Source organism: Psittacula echo (assembly GCF_963264785.1).
Source record: "Psittacula echo genome assembly, chromosome: 3".
In the NCBI taxonomy this organism is placed as follows: Eukaryota; Metazoa; Chordata; class Aves; order Psittaciformes; family Psittacidae; genus Psittacula; species Psittacula echo.
The window spans coordinates 33,120,938-33,137,341 of NC_137736.1; positions in this window are offsets into that span (position 1 = coordinate 33,120,938).

Consider the following 16,404-nt stretch of genomic DNA (forward strand, 5'->3'; position numbering starts at 1 on the left):
AGGAAAGTGGAGAAAATTAATCCACATTCGCACTGTAACTGTTGGTTAGAAGTTTGCTGAGGAGGAAGGAGCTTGGATTTCAGTCACTTATAAAAACTCCTTGTAGAGGAAGGGAGGGGATAAAAAATGCTTATTGCAAAAGTAGCCCATAGCTTCATAAACTAAACAATCTCCAAAGCAACCACAAGTTTATGTTCAACTCTGATCGGGAAGAGATTGGCTTTTCAAGCTGAGATCTCCTACACCATGAGTGCTTGAACAGTGGCTGGCTGAACAGATAAAATGGATAAAAAATTTGTGGAGGCTTCTGGAATGTCCTGAGTAGGTACATCTGAAGTTGAAGTTGTTGGGAGAGGATGGATGGGGAAGCAGGGCTATCTGCGCTGTCCTTACACTTGTAGGTGATGCTGAGTTCAGAGCTGGCAGGTCCAGCTAGGGGAAGAACCTTGGAGTCCTCACTCACAGCTCACATGCAGAGCCAGGAAAATGCTGGGCACTGTCAGGACTTTGCTGCCATATAAAGCCTTGCTGAGGTGACATCTTGAGCACCTTGTGCAGTCCAGTCTTTGCATTTTAGGGAAGACTTAGTGCCATAAGGATAGGTACAGAGAAAACAACAGTCAGAGAGGAGAAGCAGCTGCTCCATGAGACTGAAAAGACTCTTTGATTTGGAGAGGAAGCAAAGGCATTTACAAAGGTCATAAAGGTAGTGAATAGGATGAATGCAGAGCTGTTGGTCAAAAAATCCTGCAACAGTATAATGAAAATTAGTATACGCAGTTAGTATACACAATGAAATTAGTAAAGCAGATTAACAGAGGTAAAAGAGAGTACTTTTTTTATATGGTAAGTTGGGAACCTGTCAAATTTGTTGTCAAAGGATGTTATTGGAGACTGACGATGTTAACAGGGCCAAGAAGGTATGAGGCAATGTCAGGAATGGGAGGCTCGTAAGTGGATACTAGGGCCTGGGATGTATCTACCAATATCCCTAATCCAATGAATTGTGGGTGCAGAAAATTTGACTGGGAACAGAAAAATTTAATAGAGAGGACTTGCTGTCCCTGAAGATCATTGCCCACTTCCACTTTCAGACTGAGTGCCAGGTTAGGTGAACCAATTATCTGGCCATTTCTTATGTCCCTGCAGGTGATTTCCTGGGGAAAATGTTCCCCGTCTTGCCAGCAGCTGAACTGGGGCGCCAATCATTGCCGCAGTAGTTCTGAGCAAAAAGCTGGACTTGGGAGTATGGTAACTAAAATGAAAACAGAACTGTTAATTCCTCTGGAAATGCAGTAAATCCAGGGCAGTGAGTATGTGTTGTGCAACAGCTGGCATGTTTATGGTTACCTTGACTTATTCCTGGGCTGCTAGAGCTTTGGATGGCTGATGAACCACAGACTCCACTTTTCCCCCTGCTGATGTACAGAACAAAGAACCTGAGTGTACTCAGTACATCAGGCAGGGCCACGGGCTTTGGATTTGAGACAAAACCACCACACCTTGTGTATTCAGGTATTATTCATTAAGGCGGAAATATGGCAACCATCTTCTCAAGAGGGTATAATCTGGAAAGCCTGTCAGGGAATGTGAGGAATGCTAAGCCTTCTGTACTGGAGTGACACACTCCCTTGATCTTCAGCTGGTGACTGAGTTACACTCAGTGTGTAGTGAGAAAGTAAACGGGATGGTGAATGGTTGTCCTCACAACACAGCTCTTCAGTGTGTTCCTTGAGATAATGCTCTTTTAGCATGTGCCGATCATCGTCTCTGCCAGACCAAAAGGAGGATGTGAGTATGCAAAGGATAAACTGAAAGCTGATGGCTGCTTGATGGTTTTAACCATAATGCTAATTCTGCTTACATAAGCTTAATATTTTCTGCACTAATTTAGTGCAACTAGGCAAAGTCTTTTCGGATTACAGCTGAATGAAAATCAGTAACACAGATATGTGAGCTATTGACTTAAATTTGTTTGAAAACATACTGTCTGCATTTTTATATAATTTATATTTTAGTGGGACAGAGTATCTGCAAGTTGTTAAATGTGGCATGCCTGATACACGGTGTTTCATAGCTTCAGGAAGCTGTGGATGCAAAATCATTCTGTTGCACCCCCATTAAACACAAACTAGCATGTTGCTTTCTGTGACACTCTGGTATGTGTTTTCCTTGAGTGATTGATGCTAGAAACTTCTACTATACTGACGCAAGCTAAAATTAGAAAGGCTTCAAACTATGCTTCCTACAGATCCATGTATGCCATAGGATGGTGGATGTTTGCACTTTTAAAGTGATTGACTACCAAGTTGATCAGACTGCTGATGTGTAAAAGAAGCAACTAAGTAGATAAGGCTAGGCAATGCTTTGTTTTCTAGGAAAATAAATACTAAAGATTCATTCAGTTGTTACTAATACAGGGCTTTGAATAACAGGTCCAGGAAGGTGACTTGGGCCATGCTGTCTCATACATGAGAGCAATTCTGAGCTAAAAAATTGCATAAGAGGGTTTCTCCTAAGAAAGCTGTAAGGGAAATTAATTGAGAGAAGTTAAACTGTTCTGTAGTTTTGCCAGTAAAGCACTAGCCTCCAGTCCGTGTTCCTGCTCACCTTTCCAGCCACCGCATCTGTCCACCTGCCTTTTAAATAATAAAACTTGCTAATAGTCTTCTGTTAACTGCAAGAATATCAGTGTTAAAGGAGACAAGACTATTTACCTGTGTCCTCTGACAACTTCAGAAGGCTGGAAATACGCTTGATGAAAGATCTGGGAAGCTGAAAATTCAAGACAGTAATTTCATTAGGAGGCAGATTGGAAGTTTGAGGTTTGATGTCAAATATCTTGGAGGAAGTTGCAAAGTCACTGCCATGCATAAAGTGAATAGAGAAAACAACAATTCTCAGCTGAGACTCATGCTCAATGTGTTACTGTCTCCATGTTTTGCATGGGGACATAAGGCGCAGAGGCTGGATGAAATGCTTAAAATCACAAACTAAGGGCACCTAGAGTCCAGATTAGATGTGGGCTACCTGCTGTGCATTCCCCTGCTTCAGAACATACCAACCATGGGTTTGCATGTGGTAATGACTTTATATCAATGAATATTTTGAATCTCTCAGGTTGGAAAAGAGCCTTAAGATCAAGTTCAACCATAAACCTAACACTGCCAACTCCACCACTAAACAACGGCCCTAAGCACCATGTCTACAGAAGCAGAAAATAATGCAAGAACCTACAAGAACTGGTTTTTTGTTTTCTTGTAATTAACTTAGCACCTCAGTGGGCAGAGAAAAACCTTGCTTGGGAGGGTGGGCCCATTGTCAGCCCACCGCATAGAATCACAGACTGGTTTGGGTTGGAAAGGTCATTAAGATCATCCAGTTCCAACCCCCCTGCAATGGGCAGGGACACCTTCCACCATGTTGCTCAAAGCCCCATCCAACCTGGCCTTGAACACTGTCAGAGATAGGGTCTGCAGATGCTCAGTGACAGAGGGTCATATGGAGCTCTCTTGTTGCACAGCCAGAGCAGCATGCTGAGCAATGGTGAACTCTGCTATTGCCAGCCTTAGCCTTCAAGATCACATTAGCCTGATAAAGTTAGCGGCCCGAGGGCTTGCCAGGCAGCACAAAGCACATGAGCTGCCTTCTTTCTTGCTGCGCAGCCTATTTCCCTTCCCTTCCCTTCCCTTCCCTGCCCTGCCCTTCCCTGCCCTGCCCTGCCCTGCCCTTCCCTGCCCTGCCCTGCCCTGCCCTTCCCTGCCCTGCCCTGCCCTGCCCTGCCCTGCCCGACAATCTCTGCAGTGGCAGCCCTGGGTAATGTGCTAGATACAGCAAGTTGCAGGCAGCGGGGCTGTGCATGGGGTGCAGCTGGAAAGGGCTGGGATGCTGATGGGTGCTTCTCCTGGGCTCCCCAACAAGGGGTGTGTTCCAGCCTTTCCAGCCAACTTAGCAGCAGCATATCAGGTATGAAATCCTGGCACTAACTCGATGGTTCCTTACCCAGGCTGGAGTGAAGGGAAGGAAAAGCAAGAAAAGTGAGAGAGAAAATGGGGGCAGAAATCCCCTTTGGGCTAGGAAGCATCTTCTGGTGATTGCACATGAACATTTCTCAGCAGTCAGTGATGGAGTATAGTGTGTTAGAGAAGTTTTGGCTTTCCGTATGCTCCAGTACTTTTCCATAAGGATTATAGCATTGCTGGATTTAAATGATGTAGCGTTCTACATTAATATTGGCTACATCCAGCTTAAATGGATCTGACACTGGCATCCATGTGCTCCTAATCAGATTCTGATGAAAGCTACAGGCAATAATAGAAAATTACATTGGGTTTCTGGCCAGCCTTGGGCTGGTTTCAGCACAGCTGCTGGTGTAGCCCATTGCAGACAATGCAGGAGACAGAGGAATGGGCACCAGTGACAGAAACCTGGACTGGGAGACACCAGCCATGCTGACTGTGGCAGTGGGTGAGGTATTGCCTGGCTGTCTCTGGAGGTGGTGAGGACACCTCCACCTGATGCCCAGCACTGGGAGAGGAGAAGGCAGTGAGGAAGGAGACACAGTGCTGGCAGGGATGTGCCAAACGTAGTGAAGACCTCCACGGATGGGTCCTGGGGACCATGTTTAACCAGTGGCCCCAGCACGGGATGCATGTGCTGATGAAGTTCTGCACTGGCAAAGAGCTGAGGCACATGTCCAGTGTGGAGGAGAACGTGTACCCAGAAAAAAAGTGAAAGACCCAAAACGCAGAAGTGAGGTAAAGTTTAGCATATGGAGTACCAGCATCCTGTGCTTTGGGGGAGAATGAGAATTTCTGCTGCAAGCTTGGAGCCCATCCTCCTAGGAATGGTACAGGGTGAGAAAGGCTTGTGCGCACAGGTTCACCTCCGAGCCACAGGGAGCTGTAATGTGATGCACTGGTATCAAAGAGACATGTGATGAGTAGATGTGCTAAGGAGCTATTTTCAGAAGTGAAGGGAATACCGAGTAACATTGCAAAGCACTGCAGTGGCACCTCCTTTGGGGCAGGTACTGTGTAATGCTTGAACCCCTGGTCAAAAGGACACGTTTGCACTGAGATATCATGGAAATATTCCAGGTATCAAGGTCTTGCACTGTCCAATTTACAAAAGGAAGTGACAGGACCTTGGTGCAGTCCAGCAAAATTTCCAAACTTGAAATTCCCCAAAATGGTGAATATTGAAAGTTGTTTTGTACTCAGGAATGGAGAAAACATAAAGCTGGAGAAGGAAGTTACTCCAGAGGAAGTGGAAATAATGTCTCTTCAGCAGATGCATACCGCACATTTTACATTATGTGCCATGAGGAACTGCATGAAAAATAAAGCAAGGAGAGACCATGACTGTATGACAGCATATATTGAATGTACAGGACAGGCTGCTGAGCACACTGAGAAACAGGATGACAGCAGGAATACTTCCAGGATCTGGGAATGTCTCTCACCTGAAGAGAGGAAGCAGATGGAGTGGCAGGTCCCCTCCCCTGCTGTGAGGCTTTTGCCTGTGGTGACACAGCTGAGACTTTGCAGAACTTCACAAGGAAGTTGGGAACTTCCCTTTGAGAAACTGACTGCTGTTAGCAACCGGGGCTTCACTGCTGGAAATCTGCTATCTAGGGATGCCTGTAGTATATTAGAGATAGCTGAAGAGAGTGAATTCAGCCAATGCTATATATCTTCAGCAAAGTATTGTGCATTCCTGTTCTTCACAGTACATTTTAATCTGTAGTGGTCTTTGCCTGACAGTTAACTATTCCTCAGGCCAGCATCAGCATCTTCTCTGAAGTGACTAATGCTACAAACACAGGTGTTTTGGTGCACGGTGTCTTAAGGGTGCGTGTTGAAGTCTTGTCCACTACTATTCAAACATCACGAGAGCCTGGCAGACATCTGATTCCCGTCTGCGTCAGCGGGCAGGACTCAGAAATGCGCTGAGATAATCCCCTGGGAGGTGACGAAGCCTCTTTGGGTTACAGACAGGCCCACCCAACAGTTACCCCTGGGCTGCATCCAAGTCCCAAACGCTGGCAGCGAGGCTTATCGACATGCCACAGGTGAAGGTCAGAGACTTCTACAGGGTGTCCTGTCAGGCTGTATTTTTCACTTCCAAATTAGATGCGACACTGATGGCTTTCTCAGCCTCTTGTGCCGAAACAGCAAGTACCTCTGTGAGTGTAAAGGCATCTTCTGCTCACTAGCAAGAGGTCAACAGTAAAATAAACCAAGGCTTTGTACTTGGTTTTGTGCATTTTATTCACTAGGAGGTCATGGGGTGTAATGGGGAGGAAGCTCATTTGTCACCTGTTGAAGTTAGGCGCTGTTGCAGATGTAGCATCAAAGGAAACAGTCTTAGAAATATTGGTGCAACAGGGCATGAGGACATGACTTAGCAGACAGATGGCTTCACTTATCTCTTATCTTTGGGTAAGCCTTTGCCAAGCAAACAGCTTTTGGAGGGTGAGGACAGGGGCTTGTGACTGCTTGCTTGCTTTTTCATGATACTTGAAGGTGGCAGGGCAGGGTTGCTCTCTCCAAGGCCTCATCCATCAGCTGCTGACACTGAGGGTGTACGGTTGCTATTGCCCCAAACTGAGATAACAGAAAAGCACTCTCAAACTGTGTGTCACCCAGTAAACTGTCCCTAACCTCACCGAGACCAGTAAAGAGAAAAGTTCAATAAGACGCTGTACTCATTGACATAAAACACAGCACCCCACTGGTGTGCTGGTTAGGTTGTGATGGAAGATGGCAGGGCACTGGAGAGCAAGAGCCTGGCAGAAGGAATTACCTGTAAATGGCATACCCAGAGGAGCGGGAGGAGGCTTTTGTCTCTTGGTGACATGGCTCACTTGCAAGTAAAAAACCCAACAGCTGCCTATTGAGCAAAAATAATGACTCCAGCAATTCTGTTCCACGAGTTGGATGATTTTTTTTGTATGAGTCATTTCCTCTAAAGGAGTTTGATTAAAAAACCAAATGTTCCTCAAAAGCAAAGCTCAGTGACTTCCTCAAATTTTGCCTGAAATTTTGTTGAATGGGACAGTTTCCTCTCTTTCCTTTGTGGTCAGGAACCTGGAGACACCCTCTGCGTGAAAAGGGAATAATAGAACCAGCTAGGTTGGGAAAGACCTTTAAGATCAGCAAGTCCAACCTTTACCCCAGGACTGCCAAGTCCACCAGTAAACCATGTCACTGAGGGCCTCATCTGCACGGTTTGTGAACACTTCCAGGGACGGTGATTCCGCCACTGCCCTGGGCAGCCTGTTCCGATGCCTGAGCACGCTCTCTGTGAAGAAATTGTTCCTAATGTCCAGTCTAAACCTCCCCTGGTGCAGCTTGAAGCCATTTCCTCTTGTCTTTTGTTATTTCGGAGAAATTACTTGGGAACTTCTAACCCTAAAGGTATTGTGGGGTGGGTTTTGTCCTGTGGGGTATTTTGGGCCTCCTGTGCAGCCAAGATAGCAGTGGGAGCAGGGCTGAGAGTGAGAGCTGCCAAATGTCGCCCCATGGCACTCCTGCAGCTCAGCAGTGGAAGAGGACTGTCTGACAGGAAATTTGGGATTCCCTGAGCCCATTGGCTGCTCCAAACCATTCGAGGTGCCCTGCCCTCCCTTGCTTGGTGCTCACCTGCCTCCCCCTTGTAAGACTTTGTGCTCCTGAATGCAAAGTTTAACCCAGCATTGGTGAATTACTGGGTTTGTTGTTGTTTCAGCCTGGATGACAATGCTGCTGATCTACGTTTGTCACGGTACCATTATTTAGAGATAGATTATCTCTGAAGCTGTTGGTCTGGAGCCTGTTGCTGTACCCTGATCCCATAACTCACTGGGGCTGCCCTGGAACATTGTTCTCTCTGTCTTGATTTTGTGGCTGACTGTAATGCTATGAAAGCTTGCTGCCTATGAATTTTTTGGTGGAAACCAAAGGAAATAAGAAAGCAAGATGGATAACTGTGTTTTGAATAGGGTAAGCATAGATGGTGAAACAGCTGTCTTGCAGAGTGGGGTGGAAAGTGACAGATGGTCCTAAAAAGTCACTTCGTATTAATGTGCTGTGTATTAAGTACATTGCAGAGGATGTGGGTTAGCGTTCAAAATATAGCAGAAAAGTGCAGTACATACCTATTTAAAGCTGCTGAGCTGTCTATTTTTGAAATGTTCGGTCATTAAAAATCTCCTTAGACATCTAAGAAGGTGCGTCAGGACGTGACACACAAGACAGTCCTGGCTGCGGAGAGACCCGGCTGCCACCAGGCAGAGCCAAGCTGTTTCTGCTGAGAGGACAGAGGACAAAGACGAGGTCTTTTTCAGCTTGGATTTTGAACGGGGTCTGCTTCCTGTTCCAACAGCTACTTATATTGTTTAGTGACTCTTAAATACACTCAGGGACCCCCTTATCAAAGGTGAGACTGCGAGCGCCAGCCTAGCATACACAAATAAGGGAGGTCCCACCTCAGCCAGTCAGACTGGGGGCACCCACTGGCATCAGGGGGATTCAGGAGGACGCATGGTGGTCCCAGGGGAGCTGCCTCAACCCCATGGGAGCAGGGACTCACAAACCCTGCTCTAGAGAAGGGGTCTTCATCCATGAGTTCCCTGTCTCACGTGCGGGACAAGCCCTCAAACAACAAAGGAGAAAAGTTGGAAGCTGTCCATATAGGAGATGTCTTGTGTGAATTAAATAGCCAGGAAATCATGGGGAAGATGGGCTTCTGGTAACCAATATTCACTGTCATTCACCTGGGAAAAAACCTAACAAACCCACCCCAAAACCCAAGAGGGAAAAAACCCTGTGCATTTTTAAAAGTATAAATATATAAAAGGCATTGATAAATATTGGTGGAGTCAGTGGTTTTGCTCAATTTACTAAATTACTGCAAATAGTACTTTTAGGTAACAGAAAGTCATGTAGTAGAGTAGGGTTGCAGGCAGGGGGATGGAAGACTGTACTGATAAACAAGGTTTACCTGGGAAGAAAAAGAAATAAGTAAAATAGTTATTTCAGATGCTGACATGGCAATGTGTTATACAGAAGTTCAAGGTTTTTAAAGAAATAAACGTTCACTGATTGGCCTTTCTTTGGTGAAAAATATTTAACTTCCTGGAATTCATCTTGAAACCGAGTGGAAACGTTTCAAAGAGGAAGGATGTAAAAATTGTTTCACTTCTGTATTTCTATTGAGCTTTTAGAAGAACTTTTTTGAATTTTCGATCTATTTGTAGGTAATATCACATCAGATTTCCTCTGCATCCCATTCTATACCCACGCTGTGCCTGACAGCAGATGCGCTTGTTGTGTTCAGCTGGATTTGGAGCACTTCTGCTCCAGAAGGAAACAGAGTAGGAGCTGTTCCTGCTGGTGTTGTAGTGCCCCAAATGCTTTCTTAAAAACCGGGACTAAGAGCTAGCGCTACAGCCTGTATCATCCACAATACACCTGTAGCGGCGCAGCTCTGCGTGGTTTTCATTTCCGTTGCACTGGTGCAATTCTGCTGGCAGATGCGGTCTCACGTAGGCTGGTGAAATCAAGCCATCCATCGTAACGGCAGTGAGCAGGCTGTGTGAGCAGCCCCTGTCTGCCGAGGTGCACTTTACCCATCAAGGTGAGTGTTTAACAACACACTGGGTGTATCAGTGGACTTGAAATTTGCCTAACAATGTTATATGGCTTTGCTGGCTCCACACAGGACTCTGCAGGACGTGTGCTGGGCAGCACGGGCAATTGCCCACAAGGTAAGACCTGTCTCGCCCCCCAAGTTGCCACCGAGGGCTGTGTTTGCAAGATGGACCTCCCGTTGCTCCTGAGGGTGCCTCTGCCAGCCTGGGTCCCACCGAGGCAGGGTGAAGCCCTGCGGCAGGCACACGCTGCCATGCAGGGAACCGCATTGCCATCCCTTACCCTGGTCCTCACCGGCCTTGTGGAGGTGACCCTGGGCTCAGTGCTCGCTGGAGAATTTGGGTAGGTGGCTCCAGATCTCTACTTTGCTGATGCTTTGGGGGAAAGCACTCTGCAAGCTTTCTATAAATGTGCTAGAAGTGTTTTGGGAACTGTTTTCTCTCTAAGAAATTTTGGTGTTTCTTCAAAAGCGTGGGTCCAGAACCAGTGGCTGAGCCATAAACCCTGGTGCAGGATGAAAGCAAACCCTCTGTGTCTACCCCATCCATTCCCTTCTCCCAGGTCAGGCTGTTGAGCTGGGGAGCAGAAAACCCTTCTTGAAGCGAAATGAAAGCATATGAGCAGGGCACATGCTTTACAGGTTTGCAGCCACTGTGGCCCAGGGCCTTGCACACAATTGTGAGCACTTTTTCTCTTTTTCTTTTTTTTTTTTTTCTTTTTCTTCGTTTCCTTTTCCTTTTTCTTTTTCTTTTTTCTTTTTCTTCCTTCAAAATGGGGGACAAGGCAAAGAGACACAAACAAATTAAAAGCTTCCACATACTTCCAGTTAATTGTGCAGTGGGCAGGGGCCAAAATCTCAGTTTTCCTTATTCCTGCAGGCTGAAGCCCTGGAGCATGTGATTTGATTATCATCATTATCAAAAGGCTGTGCTCAGTGCCTGCTGTAAGAAAGGACATTTCAAGGCAGCTCAGGGCATCACTGGTCCTTGCAGCAGACATGGTGACCCCCAGTTGTGTCCACCACTCCCCACCCCCAAAGCCTCTTCCCATTGGAGATGTGCTAAAGGCTCCTTCTAGGAGAGATGCAAAATGCCACAGGCAGTGACGCGGAGGCTGTGCTGTACCTTCCTGATTGCTCCTGTGTTCCATAACCTGCACTATTTATTTAAATGAGCCACCATCTTAGTTTAAGCCTCAGTGGCTCGAAGCCCAACCTCCAGATGGTGTACCAGGAGGGATGTGGGAAGGTCCACTGGCAATTGGGAGCACCAGGGTTATGCTTTTGTCCGGGGTACATTGTTGGATGCTGGTGTCATGCTTGAAGAGGGATGTGGAAGTGATGGGAAGAGTCGATGGGACCCAGACCCTGAAAAATAGCCTGGCAAATGGGGATGTAATCAGCTCAGGTCACTCAGCCTAGCAAGGGGAGGACTAAGAAGCAAGCTGGCTGTGCTATGTAGGTCACCTTTGTAGGCCAAACCTTTGAGTCCCAGCCAGCCATGAGACCGGTGAGGATGAGGATGACCAGTGGCCAAAACCTGCAGTGCTGCTCCTACATTCAGAGGACAGGGAGGACTGAGAGTGAGGTGGAGTCAGGGGTCACCTGGCTCTTGCAGCAGTGAGACAGCTTCATCGTCCTCATGGGCGAGTTTGAAGGAGCCCAGGAGAGAAACGCAGCCCAGTGTTAATGGATGTTTCAGCCAACAAGTCCTTGTGGTGGCAGCAAGGTAACTTCATGTGCCCAAACCCCCCAGTCTGTGGTCAGCATCAGCCTCGTCTGCTGTGCCAGTGCGGAAGGCATGAGGTCCTTGTCTTCACCCGCTCACAATTTAAGATGACTATGGGGAAATTTTGGGGCAACTCATTCAAAATTCAAGACAGCTCAATGGCAGTCTGTGTCTGCTGATGGAGTGACAATGAAACTCCACTGGGCAGGATGCAAGCCCCAGCCAACAAAAGCATAGCAAGAACTAAGGCAAAACACTCCTACAGTTTGGATGGTTAGCTCTTTGGGCAGCTTATCAGTCAAATCAAGAGTTTTGTGTTGCTCACGGGCCCTAAGTCAAGCTGGGGTTCCTTTCTGAAAGATAGTCTGTCATTTGGCCAAACCTCACCAAGTGAAGGTGAGAGCTGTGGGGTGATGCCTGTGGGTATGTGCTGGCCAGGAGATGGATGATGGCCAGAGCTGGTCTGCCCTGCTGGCTGTGGGTCTGTGTGCCCCCAGTGAAATACAGGGTGTACCCCTAGCTGCGTTTCATGGCTGCATTGCTTCCCACAAATGCCAGCTACGATTAGGGCAGTGAGTTCATACCAGCTCTGCCTTCCACCACACACAGCCAGCATCCACCCAGCCCACAGCATCAACTTTCCAAGGAAGAAGCAAACCAGGAGCCTGTTGCTATGAGCACGGTTCTGCTTCCATCCTTAGGAGACTGCACTGTAAGATGAAGCAGTTTGATGGGCCTATTCATAGCCCCAAACAAAAATAGTAGGCATACATACTACATACATACTATACTACAATTGTATGTATACAGAAACTGTAAGAGTTTGGCTTAGCTAGCAAAAAATCATTAGCAATGTACCTTAAAGAAAATCAAAACACTTTAAAAACTCTGAATAAAATTTTATTAATGTATTACTAACATGGTTTCTTACCAATGAAGGGTAGAAGCTGGCATGAGGCATGCATAAACAAAACTAATATTAAGAACACCATATCCTTTGTGCAGATCAGTTAAGGAAGCTTTTAAAGCCAGATGGGTGTATTTAAGTGGTTCCATTAACTGACTTTTATGTCGTTTTACTGATTGGCTTTATTCAGATATGCAAAGTTAGGGTGTGAACAGCTATGGACAGCTTAAGATTTTCCCTCCACATGAAATTCTTATGGGAAACTGTTTGTCAAAGAGGCTTTTTTCATGACCGTTTGGTCTTCAGCATTTTCATAAATGGCTTCTTGCTGAGAGGTAGTGCGCCATAACTGAGGTTTACCAACCAGGTGCAATCTGCTGTGAAGAAGAATATGAAGCAACTGAGTGAGTATAACACTTAGAGTCACGTTACCAGCATGCATGTGTTTTTCCAGTGAGAGCATTGCTTTCCGTAAACTTCCCTTAAAATGCAGTTAATACTTTTTGGTTTCAGTGGTATGCAGTAGACTGGTAATGCAGTTGCTGTTGTAGTGCTAAACCCAACCCTACCAAGGGAGGGAACAGTCTCCTCCCTCCCTAACCCCATCCCTGTCCCTGTCCCAACCCTCTGCATGTGGCCCCGCGCACAACTGTACCCCAGAGCAGCGGCACCCTTCAGCACACTGTGTGAATGGAAGCAGGGTACAAAGACAGGCAAATTCATCTTCCTTTGCCCTTTAGGCCATGGTTAAAAAAGTATACCTAGATTAAAGAAATGTTAATAAGTTTACCTACATATGGCTTAAAACCTCACCTGCTGATTCATGTAAGAGCAACAGAGAAATATGTAGGGTAGGGTAGGGTAGGGTAGGGTAGGGTAGGGTAGGGTAGGGTAGGGTAGGGTGAGGAGGAAACACAGGACACAGGGTGTGTGAAGGTCAGCAGGAGAATCCCTTCCGTGCTCCAAGAAATTAAAATAGGGCAAGATGCTGCCCTGAGAGTCCTGACAAGTACAGGAGTCAGCTGTGGGGAATAGCACACAGCACTGGCTTTCTGTTAGCTGCTGAAGCTAAGAGGTTTTTAAGCCTTGTTTGCACAGGTTATTGTAGAATCATAGAATCAGCTAGGTTGGAAAAGACCTTTAAGATCAGCAAGTCCAACCTTTTGCCCAGGACTGCCAAGATCAGCACTAAACCATGTCACTGAGGGCCTCATCTACATGGTTTTTGAAACTTCCAGGGATGGTGATTCCACCACTGCCCTGGGCAGCCTGTTCCAATGCCTGAGCACCCTCTCAGTGAAGAAATTGTTCCTAATAACCAATCTAAACCTCTCCTGGTGCAGGTCAAGGCCGTTACCTCTTGTCCTATCACTTGTTACTTGAGAAAAGAAACCAGCCACCTCCCTTCTCCATCCTCCTTTCAGGCTGTTGTAGAGAGCGATAAGGTCCTCCCTGAGCCTTCTCTTCCCCAGAATAAACAACCAGTTCCCTCAGCCGTTCCTCTTAAGACTTGGGCTCTAGGTCCTTAACCAGCTTTGTTACTCTTCTCTTGGGCATATTTTGATATAATTCAGTGATCACTGTTCCCACTTTCTCCCTAGCAGGGATGCTGTTATGTAGATAAAGCTTCATGCATAGCGAGGTATCTGGCGTGCCTACTTTACCAACAGAGCTTGCACTGTCTACCAAAGATATGTTTTTGCATTATCAGAATTATAATACTGTAAATCTGAGGGTAGAAACCATTTTGCTACTACACAAGTAGGTTTTATTGGTGACAATTTTCCTTACAGTAGATTAAACTGCATGGCTGTTACTGTCTTTATAGCATAAACTGTGCTTATTGCAGGGATGATACTGTTATTTCAACAAAAGTCCTTCTCCTGACTGACATAAATCAGTGTAGATGCACTATAAGAAAATCTTGAAAACTTGTATATGAAAATTGGATTTAATTTTGCATTAAAATGAATAGCCTTGAAACTTCCAATGCAGTTAGGTAGAGAACCTCTTTAAACATCCTATATGTACATTAAGCATACAGCTTGGGAATCACTTACTCTCTTCAGCTGCAAGTGCTTCTCTGCCTCTCCTCCCAGCTGTCTTATCAGCACAAGCATTCCGAAAAGCCCAAGGACAGAGCTCCTATTCACATTTTTCATATTGCTATAAAACAAAACGCAGCAAACCTAAACCCAAACCCAAACCCAAACCAAACAATGGCATCTTTTGATGGGTGTTTGAAGTCTGTCCTCATCTCTGCCTGCCTTATGCTTGGACAAGCTCTCATGTGGAAATATTAACTGTCACTTAGCGAGGCCACATCCAACCAATGTTACTTGTCAGGGGAAATGACAGTACAGAGCCACCAACTCAATCGGTGTTTTGAGCTGCCAGTTTCCTGCTTGAAGGAGAAAGAAGCGATATGGATAGGGGATGCTGAGTTTGGGGGTGATTCTGGTTCAGAAGGCAGAAATACCCCTTGGTTCAAGCTGAATATCCTGCTTTGTGAACCCCACCTCCTCCACAGCCAGCTGAGCAGCATCCATTAATTTATCTAGCCTCTTTTGATGACTAAGGGAACAGGAAGATTATAGTTTAAGTATATAATTTTCATTTGATGTGACAGGTTAAAGCTATGTGCATTTAGAGAAGGCTTAGATTATTTTAGTTCAATTACAACACTGATTTAGGCCCTGACTCACTCTTTGAGGCCTGCCTTCGTGTAGAAATATGTTGACTTAAATTTACTGTTAATGAAATATAGGCATATGTTTACATTACTCTGCTTAAATGTTTTGCTGGTGTAGGGGTGGGCTTACGCTGCAAGCACAATCCTGAATCAGAGGTATCAAGAAGTTGATTTTGCTTGGGGTTTTTTTGTTGGTTAGTTGGTTGGGGTGTTTTTCAGGACAAAGGCTAGATATTCCAGAGTCTAATTTTCTTCCTCTTGTGCCCCTCCCAGACATTAGCCTGTGTAATCTCTGAGCATAGTATGTGCGTTTCAGCGTGCCGAATACTCCCAAGTCTCCCGGGCTTTAATAATAGCTGGGCAGGCTAAGAGCTCGGGAGAAGCAAAACTGCTAAAACCCACAGAGCAAGCTGGGAGCAGTAACCTCTCGCTGCCATGGCTGAAGGGAGTGGAAACAGATTTTATATGATTGCCTTAGCAATCCCATTTCAGTATGCTCCTTGGCTAGGAATGCCCAGAGGGCAGCGGGTGAGTGATGGGATGTGCAGCAGCTTTTTGGAACAGTCCTCTGCAGGAAATCTGGAAGTGGATCTGAACCTCTCTTCTTACTTGTATTTCTCCTGCAAAGTCGAACAAGCAAACAGCATTTCGTATGTCTCCTTAACTACACCTACCCATCTCTAGCCTTTGTGTGGAGGGGGAGGAGAAAGGGAGCTGCCAGCAGCCCATAGTGATTGATTCAGCTCTTGTTTTTTATGCTGCACTAGAACAACCTGCTTCAAAAATGACAATCACAAATCAAAGCTAATACTTCTTACTAGAAATTAAAACTCCGTGAATATTTAATGGATATTTTGCTATTAAATGAGCTGCTTTATCCATAACATTGATTCAGAAGTGTTCTTTTTTGCTTGAGCTTGAAGCCCTTAGGAGAGAAATGTATTTCCCTGAAGCCATTTGCTTCAATAATTGTTGTCATCTGAAACTGTCATTGGTTGCTATCCCCAGGGGGACAGCTGGCATATATACACAGGTAAAAATGCTGCACTTCTCCACTTGCACCAAGAAGTATTGGAAGTGGCCCTGGAAAGGGATCAAACATCTTGCCTTAGCTCAAACAGACCTAGAGCAAAGTCTTGAGTGCTGTCCTGAACTGGTGCCCAAACAGCAAAGTGTCAGTGTTCAAGCAAACAGGGGGATACGAGGAGAGGGGCAATGAAGTGACGGAGCAGAAAGGGGAGACTGAGGACTAAGGGGGGGGCACAGAGGGTAGTGTTTGCTCCCCTTTGCCCTTTTCACCAGGTTGTCATTCCTCATCAGGGAAAATCCTGTGACTCCCAGGGTGCCTCAATGCAGCCTTTTTAACAGAGGGAGATTTCTCTCCCACTGTGCAAATCAAGGCAGTGTCACTTGTAATTGGGAGTGCAGAGCTGAACTTTCCCA